This window comes from Apodemus sylvaticus, chromosome 4 (genome assembly GCF_947179515.1).
Source record: "Apodemus sylvaticus chromosome 4, mApoSyl1.1, whole genome shotgun sequence".
Lineage (NCBI taxonomy): Eukaryota > Metazoa > Chordata > Mammalia > Rodentia > Muridae > Apodemus > Apodemus sylvaticus.
In genome coordinates, this window is record NC_067475.1 from 149,725,384 (window position 1) to 149,749,940 (window position 24,557).

Genomic DNA, 24,557 nt, shown 5'->3' on the forward strand with positions numbered 1-24,557 from the left:
AGAGGAGGCTTGGACCCTTCCCTGGTGGCTGGAATCGCTGGTGCCTGCTCCATGCTCTTAAGAAGCAGGTTTAGTTAAGAGACAGCTCATGGTTACCATGCTTTATTATTAAAAGAGTAGGAAGAGGAAAGGAGACAGGGAAGTAAAGAAAGAGAAGATAAAAGAGATGAGAGAAGGCCATGACCACGTGGAAAGAGAAAGAGGGAAACAGAGAGACGGGAAGAGACAAGAGAAAAGGGCAAGAGCCTCCATTTATAGTCGGCTGGATTACCTGGCAGCAACAGCCAGGTAACGGAGGGTCAGGGAAAGCCTGGCTGTAGCCAGGTGACTGCAGGGGTGGAGTCCAGCCAGAACACTAGGGGCCTGGGGCGTGGCCACACGACTGATGGCCACAGGATTATAGAGTTGAGTTTCTGGAGTGGCCTTGCCCAACCAAGCTATAGACTGTCTCACACCACGGTCCCATATGGATACAGAAAACGTGGTTCATTACACAATAGAATACTACTACTCAGCTATTAAGAATTAGAATATCATGAGTTTGCAGGCAAATGGATGTAACTAAGAAATATCATCTTACATGAGGAAACCCAGACCCACATAATCTTAGCTTAGAATCAAAAGGCAACACAATCACTGGGTGCAACAACTAGCATCCTAATGGGTAAGCCATTCTAAGTTAAATCCTCACGTAGAGGATCCCAACAGATCTGCCACCTGAAACAGGGCCTTCCACTACCTACATTTTGGCCTCTATGCTTCCCGTCTATGCAGCCAGGTCTCCTCTTCCACCATCCCTTTGCCTACACGCCCAGTGATTGGTTCCTTGAAATCTTTATTCATTAGGGGAAGGTTCAGATGAAGTCCTGTGTGCAAGACTAACCCCCCCTCCCAGGCAGCCCCTCTTAGGGGAGCAGAATTAGCATCAAAATACAAACAGCACCAGGCTTGCACAACACTTCCCTTTTGTCCAATTAAAATACTCTTTCCTCAGATATAAATTGAGCACAACTATGAACATTTTGTAATTTATAAAGTACAAAATACATTTAACACCCAGTCCATCATTTTTGTCAATTAAATAGAACACTCTGCTATCTATCCTAACTTAAGAAAGATTTATAAATCCATATGCTATGACCTGGTTAGCTTGTATACTATCTGAAAACTATCCTTTTAATATATTCTCACAATGCTAAATAGCCTGGGTTGGCTATGAGACTGTAACTAATCTTTCAACCCCATTAGAAACCCGAGAATGACCAATATTATCTAAAAATATAGAAGTCCAAGTACAGAGATTATATATGAGCAGCTACACCCTGCAGGAGATTTAAGGTTTTCTGTGTCTAGATATTTTTCCCTGTTGTCAATGACTTACTTTGATCTTAATAAACTTACTTTGCATAACTATCTCCTGAAAATTATTAGTAGCAAGTCCAGTACTGAGGGAGGGGCACCGGGAGACAGAGTCATAAGACCTCACGTTCCAGGTCTGCCTCTGCTTCACAGTGAAGTCCAGCCCAGCACTGGCTAAAAACTAAAACCCAAGCCAATTAAGCAAAAGCCACTGGTTACAATCAAAATGACAAGTATTTTCTGGAGTAGCAAGGTTAATTCCAATTTATCATTTAAAGCAATGTATTCATTTGTCCAACATCAGTTGTACTGTGCTTTTGATATTGTATTTATCACTACATGAATTTTGGAGTTTTTCTAATACAAGTGACCTACAAGTAACCATTTTTTTTTTTTAAAAACACACTCTATATTGGTACCCAGGTCACTGGGTTCATGTACAACAATTTCTACCTACAGTAAAAGTTAACACCAGGTATCAGCATAGCTTTACAATACATGTAAATCACAGGTTGATAGAGTTTTCCCCATTCTCCCTTAGATACATATACGAGCTGTTACAAAAATAATGCAAAAGTGTTGACACCATTCTATTCTGCCTCAGAAATCTCATCAACCCAGTGTACAGAGTCAAGATTAAAAAAAAAAAAAAAAAAGCAGGCTGTTAACTTATTCCTGGTTCTGACCATATTATTTCTCTAAATCTCATGTTCTCAAAATAGAGCTATAATTTCCAGCCAATGTCTCCGTTGTGGAAAAGGCATAGTCCAGCACTGACTTGAAGGGTGAGAGGCAAATCTGTCGCTTCAATGTCAAGCACAAGGAGGGTAGTGGCCACCTCCTGTACCAGCCTGCAGCCGGCATAACAGCATAATGTAACCTTTAGTCCTAGCTCGGCAAAACAGGTCCGGTGCGGAGAACACCACTTCCTCCTCTTCCCACCTTGGTGCATCACTCCTTTCTTCTTGCCACCTAAAGCAGGCTGCCTGGAATGCTTCTTGTGTCTCAAACCTCCCTTCCTTTCTCACCCTGGCCCTGCGGGTCGCCTTTTCTCTTGCTCAGAGGTCTTTGCTGGGTTCCCGCCCTTTCTCTTTCCTCCTCTGCTCCCTCATCTGCTTGTTGATGGCTCCTCTCACATCCAGATGAGGCTTTTTGCTGGTCTTGACTTTTGGCAGCTCTAACTGGTCTTTTTCTCGGCTGCAAAGTCCTCAAAGAGGGACTGAAACTTCCTCTTCTTCCCGGAGTCCTGGGCATCTTCTCCTTGGGGAGGCGGTCCTGGAAGTGTCCCACTGAAGTGGTGGAGACTTTGGCCACCAGCAGGGCGCAGCCCAGCGCCTCCTTACTCTGGTGTCCCATAGAGTGCAGGCCGATTGAGCTGGGCATCTTCATCTTGTGCGCTCGGGCCGGGTTCTGTCGTCGGTTTAGCTCGTTCTTGGCCACCCATTCCTTCTTGGCGAACTAGTCTTTCATGCGGGTCGGTGTCCCCCAAGCATGTTGATCAGCCATACCTTGGTGTCCTTCCGGGCGCGCTACCTCCGCCTCCTCCAGCGAACGCTCTGCAGCTGCCACAGCTGTTTGGCGAGCAGCTGCCACAGCTGGTAGGCGAGCTGCACGGCTGGTTGGCGAGCCAGCCTGGGGTAGCACTGTCGGGGAGCGCGGTCCGGAGCCGGTAGGACGCCGAGGTCGAATTCCTGCTCCAGCTCTTTGTGCAACCGGACGCACTGCAACTTCTCCGCCTCCTCCTGCTCCATCTGGCCTGCAGCATCTCCATGCTCTGGTCCTCCACGACTCCCGCAGCCACTCGGTTCCCTCACTTTGGTGCAGCAACAGGACGTTTTTCCACTACAACAGCACCCAAAAGACCCGCCGCCACCGGCTGACCTCTGGACTCTTAATCGGAAGAGTTCACTTCCGGAGTACGTGGCGCCAGCTAGCAATGTGCGGTTGGGGAAAGGCCAGCAGAGGGCGGCATTGGAGAGCTGATGTGCTTCGACGCCGGATCTGGATTCGCAACCGGATGTGGCCCTGCAGGCGCTGAGGGTTGGCTGTATGAAGACTAAAAAGCTCCGGGACTGGCTAGGACTACGTTTCCCAGCGTGCAGCGGGGCGGGGGAGTGGTCTCCGTAGGACGCGGGCTGCCCAAAAGGCTTTGTTGTTTACTTGCTGCCGGTAAATTAATTACAAAGGTGTTTGGGGCGAGACAGTTATCTCCCTAGACTCATAGCCAGTTCTTTGTGCCCTAGGAGTGAGCGATGCCACGGATACACTTAAAGGTATAGAAGCCTAATTGTTTTGCTTCTTAGTGCAGTCTGTTCATCTGTGCTGGGTGGTTGCATGGCCTAGGTTCCAATTCTGGCTGTGCCAAAGTCGTGTAAGGTGGTGACTTACACGTGTAATAGTACTCCCTATCCAGGACTGTTTTAAAGGTAAATGTGTTAACACATTAAGGAAGGCTAAGATACCAGTGAAAATTGAATGTCCGTTTTTATTCAATAGTCGTGGTGACTTGGGGATCTAAGGTCGTATTATACCTGTCTCAATTTACAATTTATGATCATTTACTTTGATAGGTTGATTTACTATAGTTCTCTTAATACATTGGTAAATGTGAAACCTTAATTAGTAATCGGTATCAAGAAAGTTCTCAATAAATGAGATCTGCTGTTATTTCCACTGATGAAAAGGCAGACCTTGTAGGTAAATTGGCTGGAAGCAGTGATCAAAAAGAGGTGAAGAGAGTGGGGTCAGGACGCTTACACCCCTAGTCCTCTGTCGACATCATTAGGCCTTTGAGGCCGTCAGAACCCAACCGCTTGCCTCAGAGAGTCTTCTGGCTCCTCAAGCTCCCTTGGTTCTATTGAGAACCTCACAAGGTTTCCTGAAGCTTTCCCCGTGGTTTTGTAAATACTCCTGTTGTTTATCTTTCTCTTTGCTGCCTGACATCCTGAGGATATACTCAGAATTCTGAATATTTAAATTCCATGAATGCAGCCAAAGCACTTGTGTTTTGTGCATATGACAGACTCAGGCCTAACCTTGGTCCTGTTTATTGATCACCTGGCTTCAAGTCACTCTTAGTTGTAGGTCAGGACAGCTCTCCTCACTTGCGCTAGCCCACTCTTGCCTTTCATTTTACCTATTGCCAGCGCTCTAAAGGGGGAATGTGATGAAGGGTGACAGCTTTGTGACCTCTCTCATCAAATGAGGTTTGTGGTTTATTGTTCCTTCTTCACCATGAAGAGAGATAAGAGATTTAAGAACATCAAATTAATACCTTTCACCATCTCTTCACACATGGTTACTTTGGTCAGTACAGCTAGTTCTTAAAACAATTTCATCAGCCTTTAAAATGATATTAGTGTAGATATACTTTTATTTTAAAGGAATGAAACTATGTAACTAATTTGTTCGTTGTGTATATGGATATATCTGTGCTACTGTGCATATATGGAGGTCAGAGGACAATTTTGGAGGGTTCTGAGAATTGAACTCAGGTTGAACCTCCCTTCCTCAATGCTCTTCAGTTTTCTCCCTTTTTGATGGTGGGAATTATTTAGGATGACCCCGCCAGTTTTTGAATCTGCAATGAACATTTTTTTTTGTCCAAAAAAATCCAGTATACTAGTTAATTTGATAAAATATTAGCTAGAAGCTTTTAAACTACTTAAATTATTTCCACATAGTTCATTTTTGCTAATTCATAGTTTTATGTTGGAAGTACTTCAAAGAAGAATTTTTAAAATTAATTGGTGCATGCGGTGTGTGTGTGTTTATGTAGGCCTATGGTGGTTGAATTAGGGATGGCCCTCATAGACTCATGTGTTTAAATGTGGTACTATTAAGAGGTATGGCCTTGTTGGAGTAGGTGTGTGTCATTGTAGGGGTAAATTTGTAGTCTACAATACTCAAGCTATGCTCAGTGTAGCACACAGTTCTGCTTCCAGATGAGCAAGATGTATAACTCTTAGCTCCTTCAGCGCCATATCCTCCTGTTCGATACTTTGTTTCCTGCTATGATGTTAATGGACTGAGCCTCTGGAACTGTAAGCAAGCCCTGGTTAAATGTTTTCTTTTATAGGTGTTGCCATGGTCATGGTGTCTCTTTACAGGAATGGAAACTCTAAGTCAAGGCCATAGGACAATCTTCCTAATGCTGTTGTTCCTCATGTTGCCACCTCCAACCATAAAATTATTTTTGTTGCCACTTCATAACTGTAATTTTGCCACTGCTATAAATCATAATGTAAATGTGTGTTTTGCCAGTGGTCTTAGGCAATTCTTGTGAAGGGGTTGTTCAGCCCTCAGACAGGTCATTAGCAATGGGTTTAGAACCGTGCCATAGGAAGACACTGTGTGTCTTATTCAGTGATTCTTATTCAATTTAATATTACTCATATTACTGGGATTCCTTATTATCTTAAAGGACAAGGTATTGTGGAACATGCCCATAAAACTTTAAAACAATATCTTCATAAAAAACAAAATAGGGGGAATTATATCCCCATACACCACATTCTTTAAATCATAGTCTTTTTATTTTTAAAATTAAATGTTTAAAAATGTGGATGCCAAGGAACTCTCTGCTGAGTGTCTGTGGCACCCTACCACTAGGCATACTTACGCCTAGGTGAAATGAAAGGATGTACTTACTGACATCTGATCCTGATCAGATTTAGTATGGGGGTGAGGTTCTGTCTGTTTTTCACAAAAAGAAAATGGAATCCAATGGCTGCCTGAAAGATTGCTTCATCTAGTGGACATAGATCCTGAACCTTCTAACGATTAATATACTAATGATGAAGATGGTTCAAAATGCCTATCAGCCAGCTGAGTTAACCTGGAGTGTAGTCTCCACTCCTACTGTACAAGTGTTTTCTATCAATCCTCAAAGCCACCCCTCTACACACATACCTGGTGGACAGACTTTGTGTTTGATTTTTGCCAATTAGCAGCAAATTGAATACCTGGAACATTCCTGCAGGCAACTTTAATCTTGTTGCATTTAACTTTTGGACTTTGTGCCTTAAACAAATTTGCTGCCTTCACACAGGATTGCTTTCAGAACCTCAGCTGTTCACTGTGGCAGTCATTCATCACTATGAAGAAATGCATTGAGTGCATATTCATGTGTTCTTCGTGGCTTTGGTCTGAATGGGAAAGAGTGTACTTTTGAAGGCTGGTAGTTAGTAACAGGTAAGAGTATTCTTGAGCTCCTATCGACCTAAGACAGAGACAAACACCAAAAAGCTGTGTTTGCTCTCCATGATTGGTAAGAAGGAGAGATATAGACACTGGCCTAAGACAAGCATGGCTGCCTATCCACTCTATACCTGAGACAGGATTATGGAAAACAAGTAAATCTTGTGCCCCCGTCCAGCTCATCTATAAAAATCAGAAACAAAAGGGGGGGGGAATTGTGCCCTTCAGCAAAACAAGTTGATTCAGTTTTGGGGTTAAAACCCAAAGTTCCATGTAGACAAAGGTATGGTGTGTGGTAGCTATGCTGTCTGCTTCTCCCCCAACCACACATATAGTAGCAATGCCTCCTTTGTTTCTTTTTAACTTTACTTTTACTTTTCTACAAAGTATCTCAAATGCTTGACTGTAATAACCAGTTCCATTATCTTTTTTAATCTCATTTGAAACACGAAGCATAGAAAAATAATGCAGGCCATGACTAATTACATTTTTAGTTGCGTCTCCTGTTAAAGCCGTTGCAACCAAAAAGCCTGAAAAGATGTCAATAGTCACATATACATATTTGACTTTCCTAAAATCAGAAATATGAATACCATCCATTTGCAATAATTGATTAGATATAAGTCCTCGAGGATTAATACTATTATGTGGTACAGGTAGAAATTGAGGACATTGAGAACAAGTCTTTATAATTTGATGTGTACAATCTCTGGGAATACCAAATTATTGTCTCAAGCTGTTACTATTTTGATGATATAATGAATGAGATTGTATGGCTAATTGTTCTTGTGTAAGGCCTATTATCTGACTGGGATACAAATCTGCTTTGGCATTGCCCTAAGGGTTCTGTCCAGGCAATCTAATATGAGCTCTTAAATGTCCAAAGACAGTCCTTTAAAGGAACAGTAATTTCTCTTAACTTGAGTTGTACTTGCATAAATAATTGCAAAATTTGAGAATTAGCAGAATTTAGAAAAGGAACAGTTTCAAGCAGTTGTAAGCCATGAGCTATATATTGACTATGAGTATACAAATTAAAAGCTTGACTTTTCAACATTTTAAACAGTGGCACATAATTCAATTATTTGTGCTGAAGTGGAGGGAAACTCAAGTGAATAAACGTGATCCAATCACATATGTTTCTCTTCTATAGATGATCTATTTATAAATAGATGCATTCTTTATGGGATGCATGCATAAATTTACAGGAAATAAAAAAGCATGCATAGAAGCAAATTGTAAAAACTTGTCTTTTGGACAATGAATATCAATTTTGCCTAAAAAGTTTGCTCATGCAATAGGCCAAATATCAGTATTCTGCAATAACCAATCTAATTGTTGTTTGAAATAATGAATAAATGTTTTATCAGGTTCTTAAGACATTCTTTCCAAAATATTTTCAAGACTCTATCCTACAATTCTGTATTAACACAGCAACAGCTTCATAATAGGGTGTTAAGACTTTACTTGGAGATGAAGAAAGATGAATCCACATTAATAGTCCCTTTTGCCAAAGAATTGCTGTGGGCACATGAGTAGCAATGGCACAAACAAAGACTCTGGCTAGGTCAGCAGCAGACCAACTGTGGCAAACATTTAGCCTGCTCAAGGCTGGGGGGAAGGGCACACCCTCACAGTGTCACACTTCCTCCAACAAGGCCATATCTTCTAATGGTACCCCTCCCTATGGGCCAAGCATTTGAACACACGAATCTATCGGGGCCATACCTATTCAAACTACCACTACCTAATCCCTAAATTTTGATTGATGAAAATTGTAACTATAACTTGGCAGAGATGTTTGTGATCTTTTTCTGCTTAAACATTTGCTGAGATGAGTGTTCAAGTCTGTACTGGGTTGTTTTGGATTCTTGGAACCTAACACTGAAAACAATAGTAACTAAAACTGTTTTAGGCTACACTTTTTTCCTAAGTATTTTCACTTGCCAAAGGGAGACAGCAAGGAAAATAACTTCCTAGTGGCAAGTAGGTGTCACTGTATCCTTTAGTATCTGAGCATCAGCAGCCTCTCTAGCCCTGGGAGCCTCTGTTGCAGAGGAAGATGTATAAATAATATCCCTGGCATTCCCTAGACTTGACTTCCTCTGACTCTTTATCTAGGGTATGTGACTTTACTGATGGCAAGTTGAATCCTGTTTTGTTTTTTTTTTTTTCCTTTAGGATTTCATTGAGAGGAGAGTTTAAGTGTCAGGTTCTAGATTATTCATTTTGGAAAATGAAAGATTTCACTGGGCAGATATTACAACTCATCTCTCTGATTGTTTCCTCTTGTTACAATACTGTATTCCTTAGGTGCTCCAGTATTATTTTTTAGAAGCATTTTCTTCTCTGGATGCCCTCCTCCTGGGTCATGAGTAGACTTTATTTATTTATTTATTTATTTATTTATTTATTTATTTATTTATGAGATGATCTGATCTGTGACTATCATTTAGAAAGCTCATCTATTTTTATAAGATAAGGTACATGTTTGATATGGAAAGGAAGGACAGAGGAACTTCCCTGGATATCTCAGCCATTTTAAAAATGAGCTACTTCTTTGCCTATGTTCTTGACATGGCTGATCTGGAATGATGGTGGCTCAGCTGATGAAGGCCCTGGCCATCAAGCCTGCTGATCTGAGTTCGATTCCTGAAATCTATAGAGGGAAGAGAGAACTGACTTCTACAAGTTGTTCTCTAAACATGTGATGGTTTGTATATTCTTGGCCTACAGAGTGGCAGTAGTAGGAGGTGTAGCCTTGTTGGAGTAGTGTGGAATGTAAAACCACACCAGGAAGTTTGGTAAGAGAGAGCAGGTTGAGACCCAAAGACTTGGTGGGCGCACACCTGATGCTCAGGTGAGTCCCAGCTCCCTGCCAGACTCCTGATTTGGAACACGTGCCATGATTCTCACATAAAAGAAACATGTCTTGTGGTCACAGATGCCAAAACCGGAGTTCTCCATGCGAATGAGGTATCTAGAGGCCTGGAAGGCTTAGCCAATAGGCTTTCCTTCCCAGACATTCCTCCCTGCGAAAGGAGTTTAATCTCAGGCCTACTCTGAGAAGTGAGTAAGGTTTTATACATCCATTTTCCACCATGAACAACCAAAAGTCTGTTTAGAACCATGGACTCTCTTTCATTAAAACTCTGCCTTGGGGAGCCATGGAGAAGGCATTTGACTACAGAGCTGCAGCTAAATTCTCCATAGAAGGCTTCTCTGTGTTCCCAGGCACCAAGCCTGCATCCACCCAGCTAAGGACAATTCCTGCTGGAACAAGTCGGAGCTCCCCTCTCTCCCAGCTCCAGGCTAGGATCTGTCCCCAGCCTGGGGGCCGCTGACTCCTTTCTCTACTCTTCATGACTTACGGTGGTGCCTGGATGTCCAAGAGTCTGAGAACCCCATGGCCCCAGCCTTGTCAGAAGCCCAGGGATGCCAGAAGCAGCCTGGCTTTTCCACATCTCAGACTGCACTTTCCCATCCCCAGAGCTGTGTCTAGATACTTCCCTACAGCCAGCACCCACCCTGGAGGCAGTGGCCTGGCATAAGTGGAGTCAAACTCCCCATGTACTGCCTCTGCAAGAGGCCTTGCCAGGCTGCAGATCAGATTGGAAGCTAACTGACAGAGTGTGGCACTGTAGGTGTGGGCTTAAAGACCCTCATCCTTGCTGCCTGGAAGCCAGTATTCTGCTAGCAGCCTTCATGAAGATGTAGAGCTCTCAGCTTCTCCTGCACCATACTTGCCTGGATGCTGCCATGTTCCTGCCTTGATGAGAGTGGACTGAACTTCTGAACCTGTAAGCCAGCCCCAATGAAATGTTGTTCTTATAAGAGTTGCCTTGGAAAGGACACTGTCAATAAGACAAAACGGCAACCCACAGATTGGGAAAAGATCTTTACCAACTCTATATCCAATAGAGGGCTAATTATACAACATATATAAAGAAGTTAGACTCCAGAGAACCAAATAACCCTATTAAAAAATGGGGTACAGAGCTAAACAAAGAATTCTCAACTGCAGAATCTCAACTGGATGAGAAGCACATAAAGAAATGTTCAACATCCTTAGTCACCAGGGAAATGCAAATCAAAATGACCCCAAGAGTCTACCTCACACCAATCAGAATGACTAATATAAAAAATGCAGGTAACAGCAGATGCTGGCAAGGATGTGGAGAAAGAAGAACACTCCTCCATTGCTGGTCAGACTGTAAGCTGGTAAACCCACTTTGGAAATCAATCTGGTGGTTCCTCAGAAAATTGGAGATAGTTCTACCTGAAGACCCACTATACCACTCCTCGGCATATACCCAAAAGATGCTCCAACATATAATAAGGACACATGCTCCACTATGTTTATAGCAGTCTTATTTATAACAGTCAGAAGCTGGAAACAACCCAGGTGTCCCTCATCAGAAGAATGGATATGGAAAATGTGGTACGTTTACACAGTAGAGTACCACTCAGTTATTAAAAACAATGATTTCATGAAATTCACAGGCAAATGGGTGGATCTAGAAAATAGCATCCTGAGTGAGGTAACCCAGACACAAAAGAACATGTGATATGTCCTCACTGAGAAGTGGATATTAGCCCAAAAGCTCAGAATACCAACAATACAACCCATAAACCATATGGAGCTTAAGAAGAAGACCAAAGTGTGGGTGCTTCAATAATACATAGAAGGGGAAACAAAATAATCACAGCAGGTAGAGGGAGGGGCCTGGAAGGGAGAGAGGAGGGGAGAAAAGGGGGGCAGGATCAGGTATTGGAAGGGACAAGAGAGAAGTACAGAGGGTTAGGAAATTGAATAGAAATATGTAGCAGTGGAGGATGGGGAACTGGGGGTAGCCATTAGAAAGTCCCAGATGCCAGGGAAGCGAAAGGCTCCCAGGACCCAACAGGGATGACTTTAGCTGAAATACCCAACAAAGGGGAGAGAGAATCTGCAGAGACTACCTTCTGTAGATAGGTGCAGACCCCACTTGAGGTGTGGGGCCACCCACCCATGTCAAAATTGTTAACTCAGAAATGCTCCTGTCCAAAGGAAAGAAGGGACAAAAATTGGAACAGAGACTGAAGGAAAGGCCATCCAGAGATCTCCCACCTAGGGATCCATCCCATCTGTAGACACCAAACCCTGACACTATTGCTGATGCCAAGAAGCACTTGCTGACAGGAGCCTGGTATGGTTGTTGCCTGAGAGGTTCTACCAGCATCTGACCAATACAGTTGCAGGTATTCACAGGCAACCATTGGACTGAGGCTGGGGACTCCAAGGGAAGAGCTAGTGGAAGGACTGAAGGAGCTGAAGGGGTTAGCAATCCCACAAGAAGAACAACAATGTCAACCAACCAGACCCCCACCCCCCAGGGCTCCCAGAGAATAAACTGCCAACCAGAGAGTACACATGGAGGGACCCATGGCTCCATAGACATATGTGACAGAGGATGGCCTTGTCAGACATGAATTGTAGGGGGGGCCCTTGGTTTTGGAGAGGCTTGATGCCCCAGCAAAGGGGATGCTAGAGCTGTGAGGAGAGAGTAGGTGAGTGGGTGGAGGACCACCCTCATAGAGGCACAGGGGAAGGGGAAAAGGAGAGATGGAATGGGGGCATTGTGAAGGGGTAACCAGGAAGAGGGATATCATTTGAAATATAAATGAATAAAATGATTAATTGAAAAAAAAAGAGTTGTCTTGGTTATGGTGTCTATTCACAGCAGTAGAACTTTGACTAAGACAGACCACCTACGTGTACACAAACACACAAATGTTTTAAAAAAGTAGAAATCATTTCTTAAGCCCGCTGCTGTGCAAAAATCCTTGTTCATGGCACTCTAATTTGAAAATTGGCTCCCTGTGCTAGCTCAGCATCTAAAGAAGCCACACACCTCCATCACGCTAACTGTCATTGTGTTTGTAAAATTGTATTATTTCATTTGGACTCATTTTTTAAGTAAAATTAAAAAATAGGGACTTAGTCATGATCACTACAGTAGCTATAGTGCTTGGAACATTCTAGGATAGCACCAAAACTATTTATGACTAATACTCAAATGTCTGTTAAGTTAATAAAGTACAGTCATTCTTTTCATGGAATGTAAGGTCCAGTAAGGAAACCAAAGTAAATCCAGACAGGAAAAGAGTGAGGAACCAGTCCACCATAAAGCAGTACAGTGATTATGAGTTTAGTCTTTGATGTCACATGCCTCTGTTTAATTACTTCTTCTGCCCCTGACAATTCTGGGCTATATTTTGTTCGTCTTCTTTTCTTCATCTCTGCTATCTCAGTTGTGTTTGTTAAATCCATTTTACTTCTGTTAGTCTCAAAGTGTCTCTATTTAGTTTCAATGATCTGTCCGTTGATGAGAGTGGGGTATTGAAGTCTCCCACCATTATTGTGTGAGGTGAGGTGCAATGTGTGCTTGAGCTTTAGTAAAGTTTCTCTTATGAATGTGGGTGCCCTTGTATTTGGAGTATAGATGTTCACAATTTAGAGTTCTTCTTGGTAGATTTTTCTGTGATGAGTATGACATGCCCTTCCTTATCTTTTTTGATAACTTTTGGTTGAAAATTAATTTTATTCAATATTAGAATGACAATACCAGCTTGTTTCTTGGAACCATTTGCTTGAAAATTGTTTTCTAGCCTTTTACTCTGAGATAGTGCAGCAAAATGCTGGGTCCTGCTTATGTATCCAGTTTTATAGTCTACGTCTTTTTATTGGAGAATTGAGTCCATTGATGTTAAGACATATTAAGGAATAGTGATTGTTGCTTCCTGTTATTTTTGTTGTTAGAGGTGGAATTATATTTGTGTGGATATCTTCTTTTGAGTTTGTTGAAAGATTACTTTCTTGCTTTTTCTAGGGTGTAGTTTCCCTCTTTGTATTGGCACTTTCCATCTATTACCTTTTGTAGGGGTGGATTTGTGGAAAGATATTATGTAAATTTGTTTTTGTCATGGAATACGTTCGTTTCTCCATCTATGTTAATTGAGAGTTTTGCTGGGTATAGTAGCCCGGCCTGGCATTTGTGTTTTTATACAGGGTCTGTATAAAATCTGTCCAGGATCTTCTAGCTTTCATAGTCTCTGGTGAGAAGTCTGGTGTAATTCTGAAAAGTCTGCCTTTATTTGTTTCTTAACTGTTTTTCTTTACTGATTTTAATGTTCTTTGTTTGTTTTGTGAATTTGGTATTTTGACTATTATGTGACAGGAAGAATTTCTTTTCTGATCCAGGCCATTTGGAGTTCTGTAGGTTTCTTGTATGTTCATGGGTATCTCTTTCTTTCGGTTAGGGAAGTTTTCTTCTATAGTTTTGTTGAAGATATTTACTGGCCCTTTAATTTGGGAATCTTCACTGTCTTCTATGCCTATTATCCTTAGACTTGGTCTTCTCATTGTATCCTAAATTTCCTAGATGTTTTGGGTTAGGAGATTTTTGCATTTTCTTTGACTGTTGGGTCAGTGTTTTCTATGGTATCTTCTGCACCTAATATTCTCTCTTCTATCTCTTATATTCTTTTGGTGATGCTTGCATCTATGACTCCTGATCTCTTTCCTAGGTTTTCTATCTCCAGGTTTGTTGCCTTTTGTGATTTCTTTATTGTTTCTATTTCTAACTGTCCTGGCTGGTTTTGTTCAATTCCTTCACCTCTTTGGTTGTGTTTTTCTGTAATCCTTTAAGGGATTTTTGTGTTTCCTCTTTAAGGGAACCTATTTACCTGTGTTCTCCTATATTTCTTTGAGGGAGTTGTTTATGTCCTTCTTACAGTACTCTATCATCATCATAAGATGTGATTTTAAATTAGAGTCTTGCTTTTCAGGTGTGTTGGGGTATCCAGGGCTCGTTGTGGTGGGAGAACTGGTATCGGATGATGCCAAGTAGCCTTGTTTTCTGTTGCATATATTCTTACCCTTGCCTTTCGACATCTGGTTATCTCAGGTGTTAAATGGTCTTGCTGCCTCTGTGACTTGTCCCTTCTGCAAGCCTGTGTGTCAGAACTCCTGTGAGAACAGTTCTCTCTGGGAGGAATTTGGGTATGGAGAGCTGTGGCACAGGGTGAGCTCCAGGGTGTAGATGGAAACTAGAAGGATCCTGTTCCTGGCTGTTCCTTGGTTTCTGTGTCCTCATGGCTCTGGGCAGGTCCCTCTGAGCAGAAGTGGTCGTCTTACCTGTGCTTACAGGTGTGTGTGCACTCCTGGGAGACCAACTCTCTCCCGGAGGTATTTGGGTGTGAAGCACTGTGGCACATGATCAGCTCCAGACACAGATTGGAATTAGTCTTTCTGTAAACTAAAATGTCTCTGTCTTTGTCTTTTAGGTCTGTTTATGGTGGGTGGAATTAATCTTTTTGTAAACTAAAATGTCTATGTCTTTGTCTTTTAGGTCTGTTTATGGTGGGCAACTAGATTTTGTCTCAGATTATTTTACTCTATTATTGTAACATTTTTCTATGAACATCAATCACTGCTCGATGATAGAAGCAATTTATCCGAAGACACCTTTGCCAAAACCGAGGGCACTGTTCTGACATTTGCAATTAATTTCTGACAACTTAAAGCTTTTTAGTGATACCTCCATCCAACAATGAAGGCATCATGGGCTAAATGAACTGTTAATTAAAAGAGAAAAGTTTTCCCTGCCTTTCAATCAACAATACAGATAGTTTTCATGTGGAAAGTTTATTTTAACAAGTTATAAATTATTTTAACATTTATTTTAACAAGTTATAAATTAACCTCAATGTATTTTAAAGCAGTGGTTGCCAACCTTCCTAATGCTGTGACAGTTTAATACATTTCCTCATGTTGTGGTGACTCCCAAATAAATTATTTTGTTGCTACCTCATAACTAGTTTTGTTACTGTTGTGACTCATAATGAAAATATTTGTTTTCCAATGGTTTTAGGCAACCCCTGTGAAAGGCTTATTCAGTCCCCAGAGGGATCGTGAGCCACATGTTGAGAAGCACTGTTCTAAAGGATGGTATACACAGCTTCCCACAGTTAACACAATAAAATCAGTGTAGTACCAGAGAGTGGGACATTGCTGTCATAGGCCTGACCATGCTTTTGTTTCTAGGAATGTGGACCTTGAGTGTTTGGTTTAGGAAAGTAGTGGAATGCAGTTGGAGGAAGCATGTCATTGGGGGTGGCTTTGGAGGTTTCAGAAGCCCAAGCCAGGTTCAGTGTCACTCTTCCTTCTCTTTGCTGATTCAGATGTGGATGCTTAGCTTCTCTGGCTTTGTGTTGCCATGGTTCCTGCTGTGATGATAATGGACAAGACCATTGGACCTGTAAGCCAGCCTCAGCCAAATGCTTTTCTTTTTAAGAATTGTTGTGGCCATGGTATTTCTTCACATTAGTAAGAGAGCCAAACTCCTACAAGAATCTCTTTTTATCAATTTTCAGAAAGAAAAATGTGTTTCTTTCTGTCTTTCTAGCCTCCCCCCATTCCCACCCCCAAGGGTCTTGCTGCATCTTCCAGAACACCTGCATAGGACTTCGCAGGCTCCATAGACGATTGAGCTCCTCGGATAGCACTTCCTCATCACTGAAGTAGCTAGGTTTTGAAAAGCCTGTTGACAATCTCTGCCTTTACCTGAATAGTTTTGTTATTAGTAGTCCCTGAGTTTAAGATGTATGTGAATTTAACTGCCTTTTATTGGTATGGTCCTCATATCCTATCTCCTTCCATATTTATCTGGATTGAGAATTTATTTCCTATTCATTTCTTGGAGTTGTTTGAAGTTAGATTCCCTTTTCAAGTTTTCTTTTGTTTATATTCGATTTAGTGAAGTCTAAGATTTAATGCCGTACAGAATGGCCCTCCCTTTGTCAAGCTGGTGTTACTGTTATTAGCTAGTATTTTCTTTTATCTTAAAAAAAAATTAAGGCTGAACCTGGAGGTACAATCCAGTCCTGGTGTCTGGGGGTTGTGACAAATGTGCATTCAAGGTCAGGTGGGTCACATAGTGAGAATCCGTTTCAAAAGTAAAACAAAGCAAATTAGACATAATTACCATTATAGATAATACATGTCAATCATCAGGTCTGTTAGATGTTAACAGCTCTTGCTCTTTGAAGACAGTATTTGTTTTCTTTTGCTTCCATGCCTGTTCTTGAGAAATGAGTTCCTTTCTATAAATTTATATAAAATTATATCAGTATGAACATACTTTTAGGTGTTTTACCCCATTATTCCTTATATACTTCATTTTGTCCAGAGTAATAAGACTACATTGTCTTCTGGTTGAAGTGTTTCACTGTCAAGTTATTTCTAGAGGGGGAAAAGGGATGGATGGTAAAAAAAAAAAAACACAAAATAAAAAAAACAATATAATTCTTTTATGTTTAAAACCTTTTCTTGAGTCTGGAGAGATAGCTCAGCGGTTGAGTGTGTACTGCTCTCACAGAGGTCTCAAACTCTTTCTCAAGCATGGATGTGTCACACTTTCTGTAACTCCAGTTCATGGGATCCAACATCCTGTTCTGTCCGCTGCTGGTTGTCGATGGTATCTGCACAGATGTGTCATACACTCACACAGACAAACACATACACATAAATCAGATGTTTTTAATCTTGAAATTATCTTTGACTTCTTTTGTGGTCTAAACCATAAGCACAAGGCATTCAGACTGATCCCGGTCTCAGACACAGAGTGGTGGAAAATCCAGAGGGAGGGAACCACCAATGATGCGGCTCCTCGACATCCACATAAATTGCATTTTGACTGGACACAGAATTCTTGAATCATAATTATTTTCTTTCAAAAGTCTCTAATACTGCTAACTGGGTTCAGGGGTTTCTCTGGAGAAGTTCCTGGTTCTTGTGTCTTGGAGTAAGAAACTGAACAGAGATTGGTGGGTGTGAATGGAAGCAGGAACATATTATTAAAACAAGATTCACTTTCAAGGCAAGAAGCAGGTTGGAACATGGGAAGGGTCAACAGCTCGCAAGGCAAAGCTGTGCAAAGGATCACACACTTCCTGAGTCATTTACAGAGTGCAATCTTTCTTCCACTTGTATGGTCATGTGCAGTATATGCTGTTTATGTTAATGCATCTTACAGCTTCCTCAAAGTACATGTTTTAGTATCTGGAGTCATAGGACCCTTTCAGGCACTGCAATGTCTCTGCACACTCTCTGCCCAATACTCTGGCCTCAGTATTATTACCTTTCTTTCCCCTGGTTTTTGATGCTACCAGTGAGAAATATGAGAGCCATTCTGATTCTCTTTCCTTTTTTATTCATTTTTTACTATTTTGTATGTGTTTATGTGTGCATACATGAGTGAATGTGTGTGTGTGTGTGTGTGTGTGTGTGAGTGTGTGTGTGTGTGTGTATGTGTATGTATGTGCCTGTGTGAGTGCAGGTACCCTAATAAATCATCAGATCCCCTGGAACTGAAGATACAGGCAATTGTGAGCTTCCTGATGTGGGACCTGGAAACACACTAGGGTCCTCTGCAAACGTAGCAACTGATCTTCACCACTAAGCTATCTCTCCAGCCTCTGAGCAAAGAATATTTTAATTACAAAATAGTTTATCAAAGATCAGAAATGTAAAAAATGCACCATATATTTGGGCCAGAAAACAGTTTGGAGCACTGGGCTCATTTGGAGGAACAGTGGGAAATGGAATTACACAAACAGGTTGGACCAGATTGCAAAGGGATTTCATGGCATCTTTTCCAAAACTTTTCAACTGTGTTGCAGAAGTTATGCTGAGTTCTTAGGATGCAAATTGCAAATGACAGCATTCCTGCCTTCCAGAAACTGTAGGCATTGAGGGCTGTCACGTCTGGCTGCATGTTTTCTTGTGTGACCTAAGAGGATGTGTGTTGGAGTGCTTGTTTCTAGAGACAGTGGCAGAAAGGACGGGAGGAGCGATATGACATTCGTATTCCTACTATCCATGAGTATGCCAGGCTCAGGCAGGCTAGATTATTTCTGTATCATAATTGATTTGTTGGAAATGCTCCTGTGGAGGGATAATTTTCTAACCTTATATGAAAACAGAGTTTCTCTGGGACTGTTTAGTAAATTGCTTTATGAGTTCTGTGAAAATAAGACATCAGTACATCCTTCAATTAAAATTTATATAACATGAAATATTTATAGATTATTAATTATTGTTGCTACCATTATCTTTTAATAGAGTAGAAATAAGGTTAATGGCAAAGGCTGTCTTATCGAAGGGCATTTTCCCTTATTTCTCTACTCTCAGCACCTTTTTAAAAGCCATTTCCTACACTATGCAACAAAGGATTTATTCCCTTGACAATATATTTAATAACAGACAATTTAGCAGACAGCAGCAATACCTTCTGCATCTGGATTTCTCTATTTTTTAAACAAATAAATGTTGTGAACATTTTGTTACATTATATTTTTCTCAGCTTATGGCTCCCAAGTTAGCCATCTATGTAAACTATACACTGCAGCTATTTCTGTGAGCCTCTGTGACAGAAGCTCATGTTTTTTGCTACCTTGAAAATGGACATGAAATCACATATCCCCTTCCCCTTCTAGTTTGTATCAATCATGATTCAACACATTGGTGAATCTCTAACGTAATTGAACACCAGGTAACAGAGAGACAAGATGACAGTAGTGCAAAGGCTATTAAAGTCTAATTGGAAAGACAAAACCACGAAAAGGTAGATATCTCAAAAAGGTGGGGTAGAACCTTCCAGACACTGTAACATTGTTTGATTCATGTATTTAATCCCTTCCAATTATAGTCCAATATTGATCCCAGTTCCTGTCACTGACCAAGTATGGCCTATACCCATGTATAAAAAGAAAATTTGAAAAATCAACAATATGCCTTCATATTTTGGAGGTGAAATTAAGAGCCTTTCAGAGAGAAACAGAATCTCCATCACCATTTTAAGAAAGTGAGGAGTGGGTGCTGGAGAGATGGCTCAGCTGTTAAGAGCGCTTGTTCCTCACTGCCCAGCACTGACATGGCATTTCACAACCAACTGTAACTACAGGTTTAGGAGGCACAAGGCCCCGTCCTGAAGTGAGCAGCAGGCATGCATGTGCTTCACAGACATTCGTGCAGCCAAAACACTCATACACACAAAAAGAAAGACCAAAGTGTGAGTGCTTAGGTTCTTCTGAGAAGAGGAACAAAATACTCACAGGAGCAAATATGGAGATAAAGTGTAGAGCAGAGACTGAAGGAAAGGCCACCCAGAGACTGTCCCACCTGGGGATTCATCCTATAAACAGTCACCAAACCCTGACACTATTGTGAATGCCAAGAAATGCTTGCCAAAAGGAACCTAATATGGCTGTCTCCTGAGAGGCCCTGCCAGAGCCTTACAAATACAGAAGCAAATGCTCACAGCCAACCATTGGACTGAGCGCAGGGTCCCCAATAGAGGAATTAGAGAAAGGAGCTGAAGGGGTTTCCAATCTCATAGGAAGAACAATATCAACCAACCAGACCCGCCCCTCCCCCGCCCCAGAGCTCTCAGGGACTAAGTCATCAACCAAGGAGTAAACATGGCTCCAGTTGCATATATAGCAGAGGATTGCCTTGTCAGGCATCAATGGGAGAAGTCATTGGTCCCATGAAGGCTCAATAGATGCCCCAACATAGGGGAATTAAGGGCGGGGAGGTGGGAGTAGCGTGGGTGGAGGAACACCCTTATGGAAGCAGGGGGAGGGAGGCTGGGATGGGGGTTTTCTGGAAGTGGGGGAAGGGGGCACCAGGAAAGGGGATAACATTTGAAATGTTAATAAAGAATATATCCAATTTAAAAAAAAGTCTAAAAATAGATTCCTTTAAAAAATAAAACAGGGAGAAAATATTTATAATATTCTGATATGCTGGGTAGTAGCCACCAGTAAATACAACAAAACAATACAGGAACAAAACCAAGCCATCCTTGTTTTTTATTTTCAGACTTCTATCACTGTAATCACATACAGGAGGCTCTGGAATATATAAAGAATAGAGGTTTATTTAGCTCCCAGTTTTGGCAATTCAAGAATACAGTGCTGTAAATATTCAGTTCCAGTAAATATTTCACCCTCCAGCTGATCATATCATGATAGCTGGCATCATGGTAGCTCATGTATGGTGAGACAGAAAGTCACAGAGAAGGAAAAGACTCGCTTTCTGTCTCACAGCAACCTTCTTGAGAGAATTCCTAATCGCATTTAGAACATATCGTGTGTTGTGGTCAACGTGCTTTGTTTTCTGCTAAACAATATACTTTGAATGCCTCACCGTACATGTGAACTGTAAAAGAAGCACTCTTCTGGTTACTAGCACAGAGAGGAACACAAACACATTCACATGGTAGTGTGTTTTGTGTTGCGTCGATGTTAAAACACTTGTCTTCCAGCTATAACGCACTGTACAGTTTTCTCTGAGAAATGCATGTGAAAATGCAATAAAGTAATGAAATAAAAAAAAAAAGAGAGAATTTTCTCAATAGGGAAAACTACACTAATAACTCAAAGAGCAGCACAGTTGGCCAGTGACCCAGTAGGCCTCAACCAGGCTCCAAATCTTGCCCGCCATGCTGGCTCAGGAAGGTGGTGCTAGGAGCCAAGCTTCCAAAGCACCAAGGCACAAGGCACACTGAAGCGCCTCCAACCAGTATAACTTGCCTCCTTCACGTTCAGCTTCCATCAAAAAAAAAAAATTGGCCAGCCTAAGGTGTCACCTCAGATGGTGAAGTGCCTCCCTCCGGTGTGCAGACAGAGGCTCCAGCTTCACTTGGGCCCCAGGTCTTCATTACACTCTCTAACTGAAGTCTGGGCCTTGTTCTAGCAGGAGCACAGCAGATGTGGACTAGAACAGGAGGGCCTGGGGCCCCTCAGAGTCTCTCTCAGGTCTGCCCTTTGCCTTCCCTTCTCCGGCGTCCTCTCTTCTTTGGGGCCTTCTCAAGCAAGTCTGAGAGAATTCTGGAGCGCACTGGGCTCACTGCCACAGGCCGCCTCCAGCACGGCACATGGTCCTCTTCTGGAGCGCACTGGGCTCACTGCCACAGGCCGCCTCCAGCACGGCACATGGTCCTCTTCTGGAGCCACACTGGGCTCACTGCCACAGGCCGCCTCCAGCACGGCACATGGTCCTCTTCTGGAGCCGCACTGGGCTCACTGCCACAGGCCGCCTCCAGCACGGCACATGGTCCGCTCAGATCTCATTGTGCGCCTGGACTCATTCCTCATGTCCTTTTGCTGAATTTAGGCACAGGGTATAAATCAAGCATATTAATGTTTTGTATGACCAAATTATGAAATGTAATGGATTATTATTTTAGAATGTGAGACAAATGAAGAGTGACCATTATAATTTAAAATGTAAATCTCTTCCCAGCAGAGCTGAAGTCAAAAATACTTAGGATTTTGGTGGTGGTAATAGTGGGGTGAAGCCTAGAAATGCAACTTGGGATTTTTATTTTAAATGCTAAAAATACTTTCCTAACACCCTCTAATAAATGTCAAATTCTCCCCTTTCCCCTCTTACTCTGTTCCTCCCCCCTCCCCTTTTATTGCAAGAGAGTAGATGGAAAATGAAGTTTCAATGTATCAGAGCCCTGAAAACTGTCTCTGTTGAGAATCCAAGCTCCACAGTGAATCCACAGTGGATGAATGTGTTCATGAACCTAGCCGGACCAGCAGTTAGCCACCAAGGAGAGGATATGAGACACCACCCAACCTCTACCCAGCATGACAGACCCTGCTGTTGATGAGCGCGAGCCTTCAGGGGCATCTCAGCCCATTCTGGCTTTTTGTAGTCTTTGGGCTTATAGTTTCCTAATCTGCAGGCAGTGCAAATACTATTTAGTAATAACAGATTAACCTGTGCCTTAAATAGCTTCCTTAGTAATGTGTTAATGTATTTCTACAGTCTTCTGGAATCAGCACTTTCTGGAAAGGAAACCTTTCAAGTACTTGCACTCTCTCTCTCTCTCTCTCTCTCTCTCTCTCGCTCTCGCTCTCTCTCTCTCTCTCTCTGTGTGTGTGTGTGTGTGTGTGTGTGTGTGTGTGCACGCACAGGAGATCCAGTACCACACACAGGCATGTACAGGTGTGTCTGTTTGAGTAGTCAAAATAGTGTGTCAAGTGAACACGAATAGTAAAAGAAACAAAAATTCAGGTTAGAAAGAACTGGAAGATGTCATGGGGATCTTGGTTTTAAATGTTGGTGCTGAAGGCACGAATAAGGCTGGGAAACAGCAGTGTATCCTGGAGAATTATGGTTTACTCAAGCCAAAGATGTTACAACTCGGAGCAAGACGGATCACTCTTAAAGGTAAATGACGAGTGTTGCTTCGGAAATGATGCAGGAAATGATTCAGAAGCTTGCCAGGAAAGTGTCATTTTTGGATGTTTATAAATCCCATTCACATGCGTTAGTTTGATGCAATTCTTTGATGACTTATCATTTATGACTTATACAAATTGTCATGGTATTGACAGAAGAACTGTGCTCAGGGTAATATATACATGGTATGTGGTTTCCAGGGTGATATATATATATATATATATATATATATATATATATATATATATATATATATATATATATATATATGGTATGTGGTTTTCAGGGTGATATATACATGGTATGTGGTTTTCAGGTTTGAGCATAGATGAGAATCACTGCCTCTACTTTTTTTATTATTTTACTTTTTATTGATTCTTCATGAATTTCACATCATGTACCCTGATCCCATTTGTCTCCCCATCCCTCCATACCCACATTCCACCTTGCAACCTGCCTCCTAAAACAAAACAAAACAAAACAAAACAAAAAAAATTGTAGAAGCTGTAGTGTCACAGTGTGTCCCACATATTGCAGTAAATTTCCAACTCCAATAAGCCCGTGTGAAAACCACACAACTATACGCTCTACACCTAGACTGGGCAGGTATACCACCTCACTAATCTATTCCCCAGCTATGAGATCCCTTGTCACTTGTGGTTTCTCTAGGCCAAGGGGTTCTGCTCCATCTTCCTTCCACCTCTCTTCTCCATCCTTCTTCCTCCACTCTCTTAAAACCTCCAGCTACACCTTTCTCCTCCACTGCCCAATACCAGGCTCTAGGCTTTATTTAACCAGTTAAAATGGGGAGCAGGTCCACATGGAATCATCTGAGTACCTGATCCACTGCTTGTCAGGCAGCCAGCCCCTCTTGAGGAAGCAGAATTAACGTCAGAATACGAACAGCACCAGGGCAACCCACAACATCCTTTCATTCATTGCAGTGAGTCATTGGTCTGATTCTAGGTCTCTGGCTTCTGCTACACGATCAATACTGGATCCTCACTGGGACTCCTCTTGGCTCTCCTATTGTGTCATGGAGATCCTGCAGCTTTGGATCTGTAGGGTGAATCCCTTCAAGGGGTCCAGCAGTTCGTACATAAGGTAGATGTTCGAACTGGCCAACAGAAAACCCTTGGCTGTAGCTGAGCTGGTCAGCCTGCCAACTTTCCTCCACTGCCCCGCTAGCTAATGCTGTGGCTGGCCAGGGGCAAAGCCAGCTTATGCCTTAAGGCTAGGCCGCCCAGTGCCCAAGCTAGCAAGGTCATCTTTATTGTTTTGCCCAAGTGATGTGCAAGAACCAGTCTTCCAAATGTTGCTGCTGGTAAGGGAAAGTCAGCTCTCCCACTCGCGTTACCTCAGGCCAGTTCTCCTGCCTGTCATAGGTGGCGATGTGGGGGTCCCTTGTGCCCATACCACCACATGTCTGTACTTTTAACAAAAGCTGGATTTATGTCCATTCCAAATGTCTTCAGTTAATGGATGGACCAGGCAAATGATTCATGAGTAAAAGCATTTGCCACACAACCCTGAGGACTTGAGTTCAAATCTTCAGAACTTGTGTAGCACAAGCATCCGTAACCATAATACTCCACAGGTAGAGGGAGATAGAGATGGGAGAATCCTCAGAAGTTTGCAGGCTTCTGTTAGCCTCCAAGCCCAGAAACCCTCTCTCAAAGAAAGTAGAAGGCAGAGA

General features: G+C 42.1%; 2 pseudogenes; one reads left to right on the forward strand and one right to left on the reverse strand.

Moving 5' to 3' along the window:
* Positions 1 to 997: 997 nt before the first annotated feature.
* LOC127683743 (ribosome biogenesis regulatory protein homolog) lies at positions 998 to 12,458 on the reverse strand (annotated as a pseudogene).
* Positions 12,459 to 22,716: 10,258 nt separating this feature from the next.
* Positions 22,717 to 24,557, forward strand: part of LOC127683744 (peptidyl-prolyl cis-trans isomerase D-like) — a 143,150-nt pseudogene continuing 141,309 nt past the window's right edge.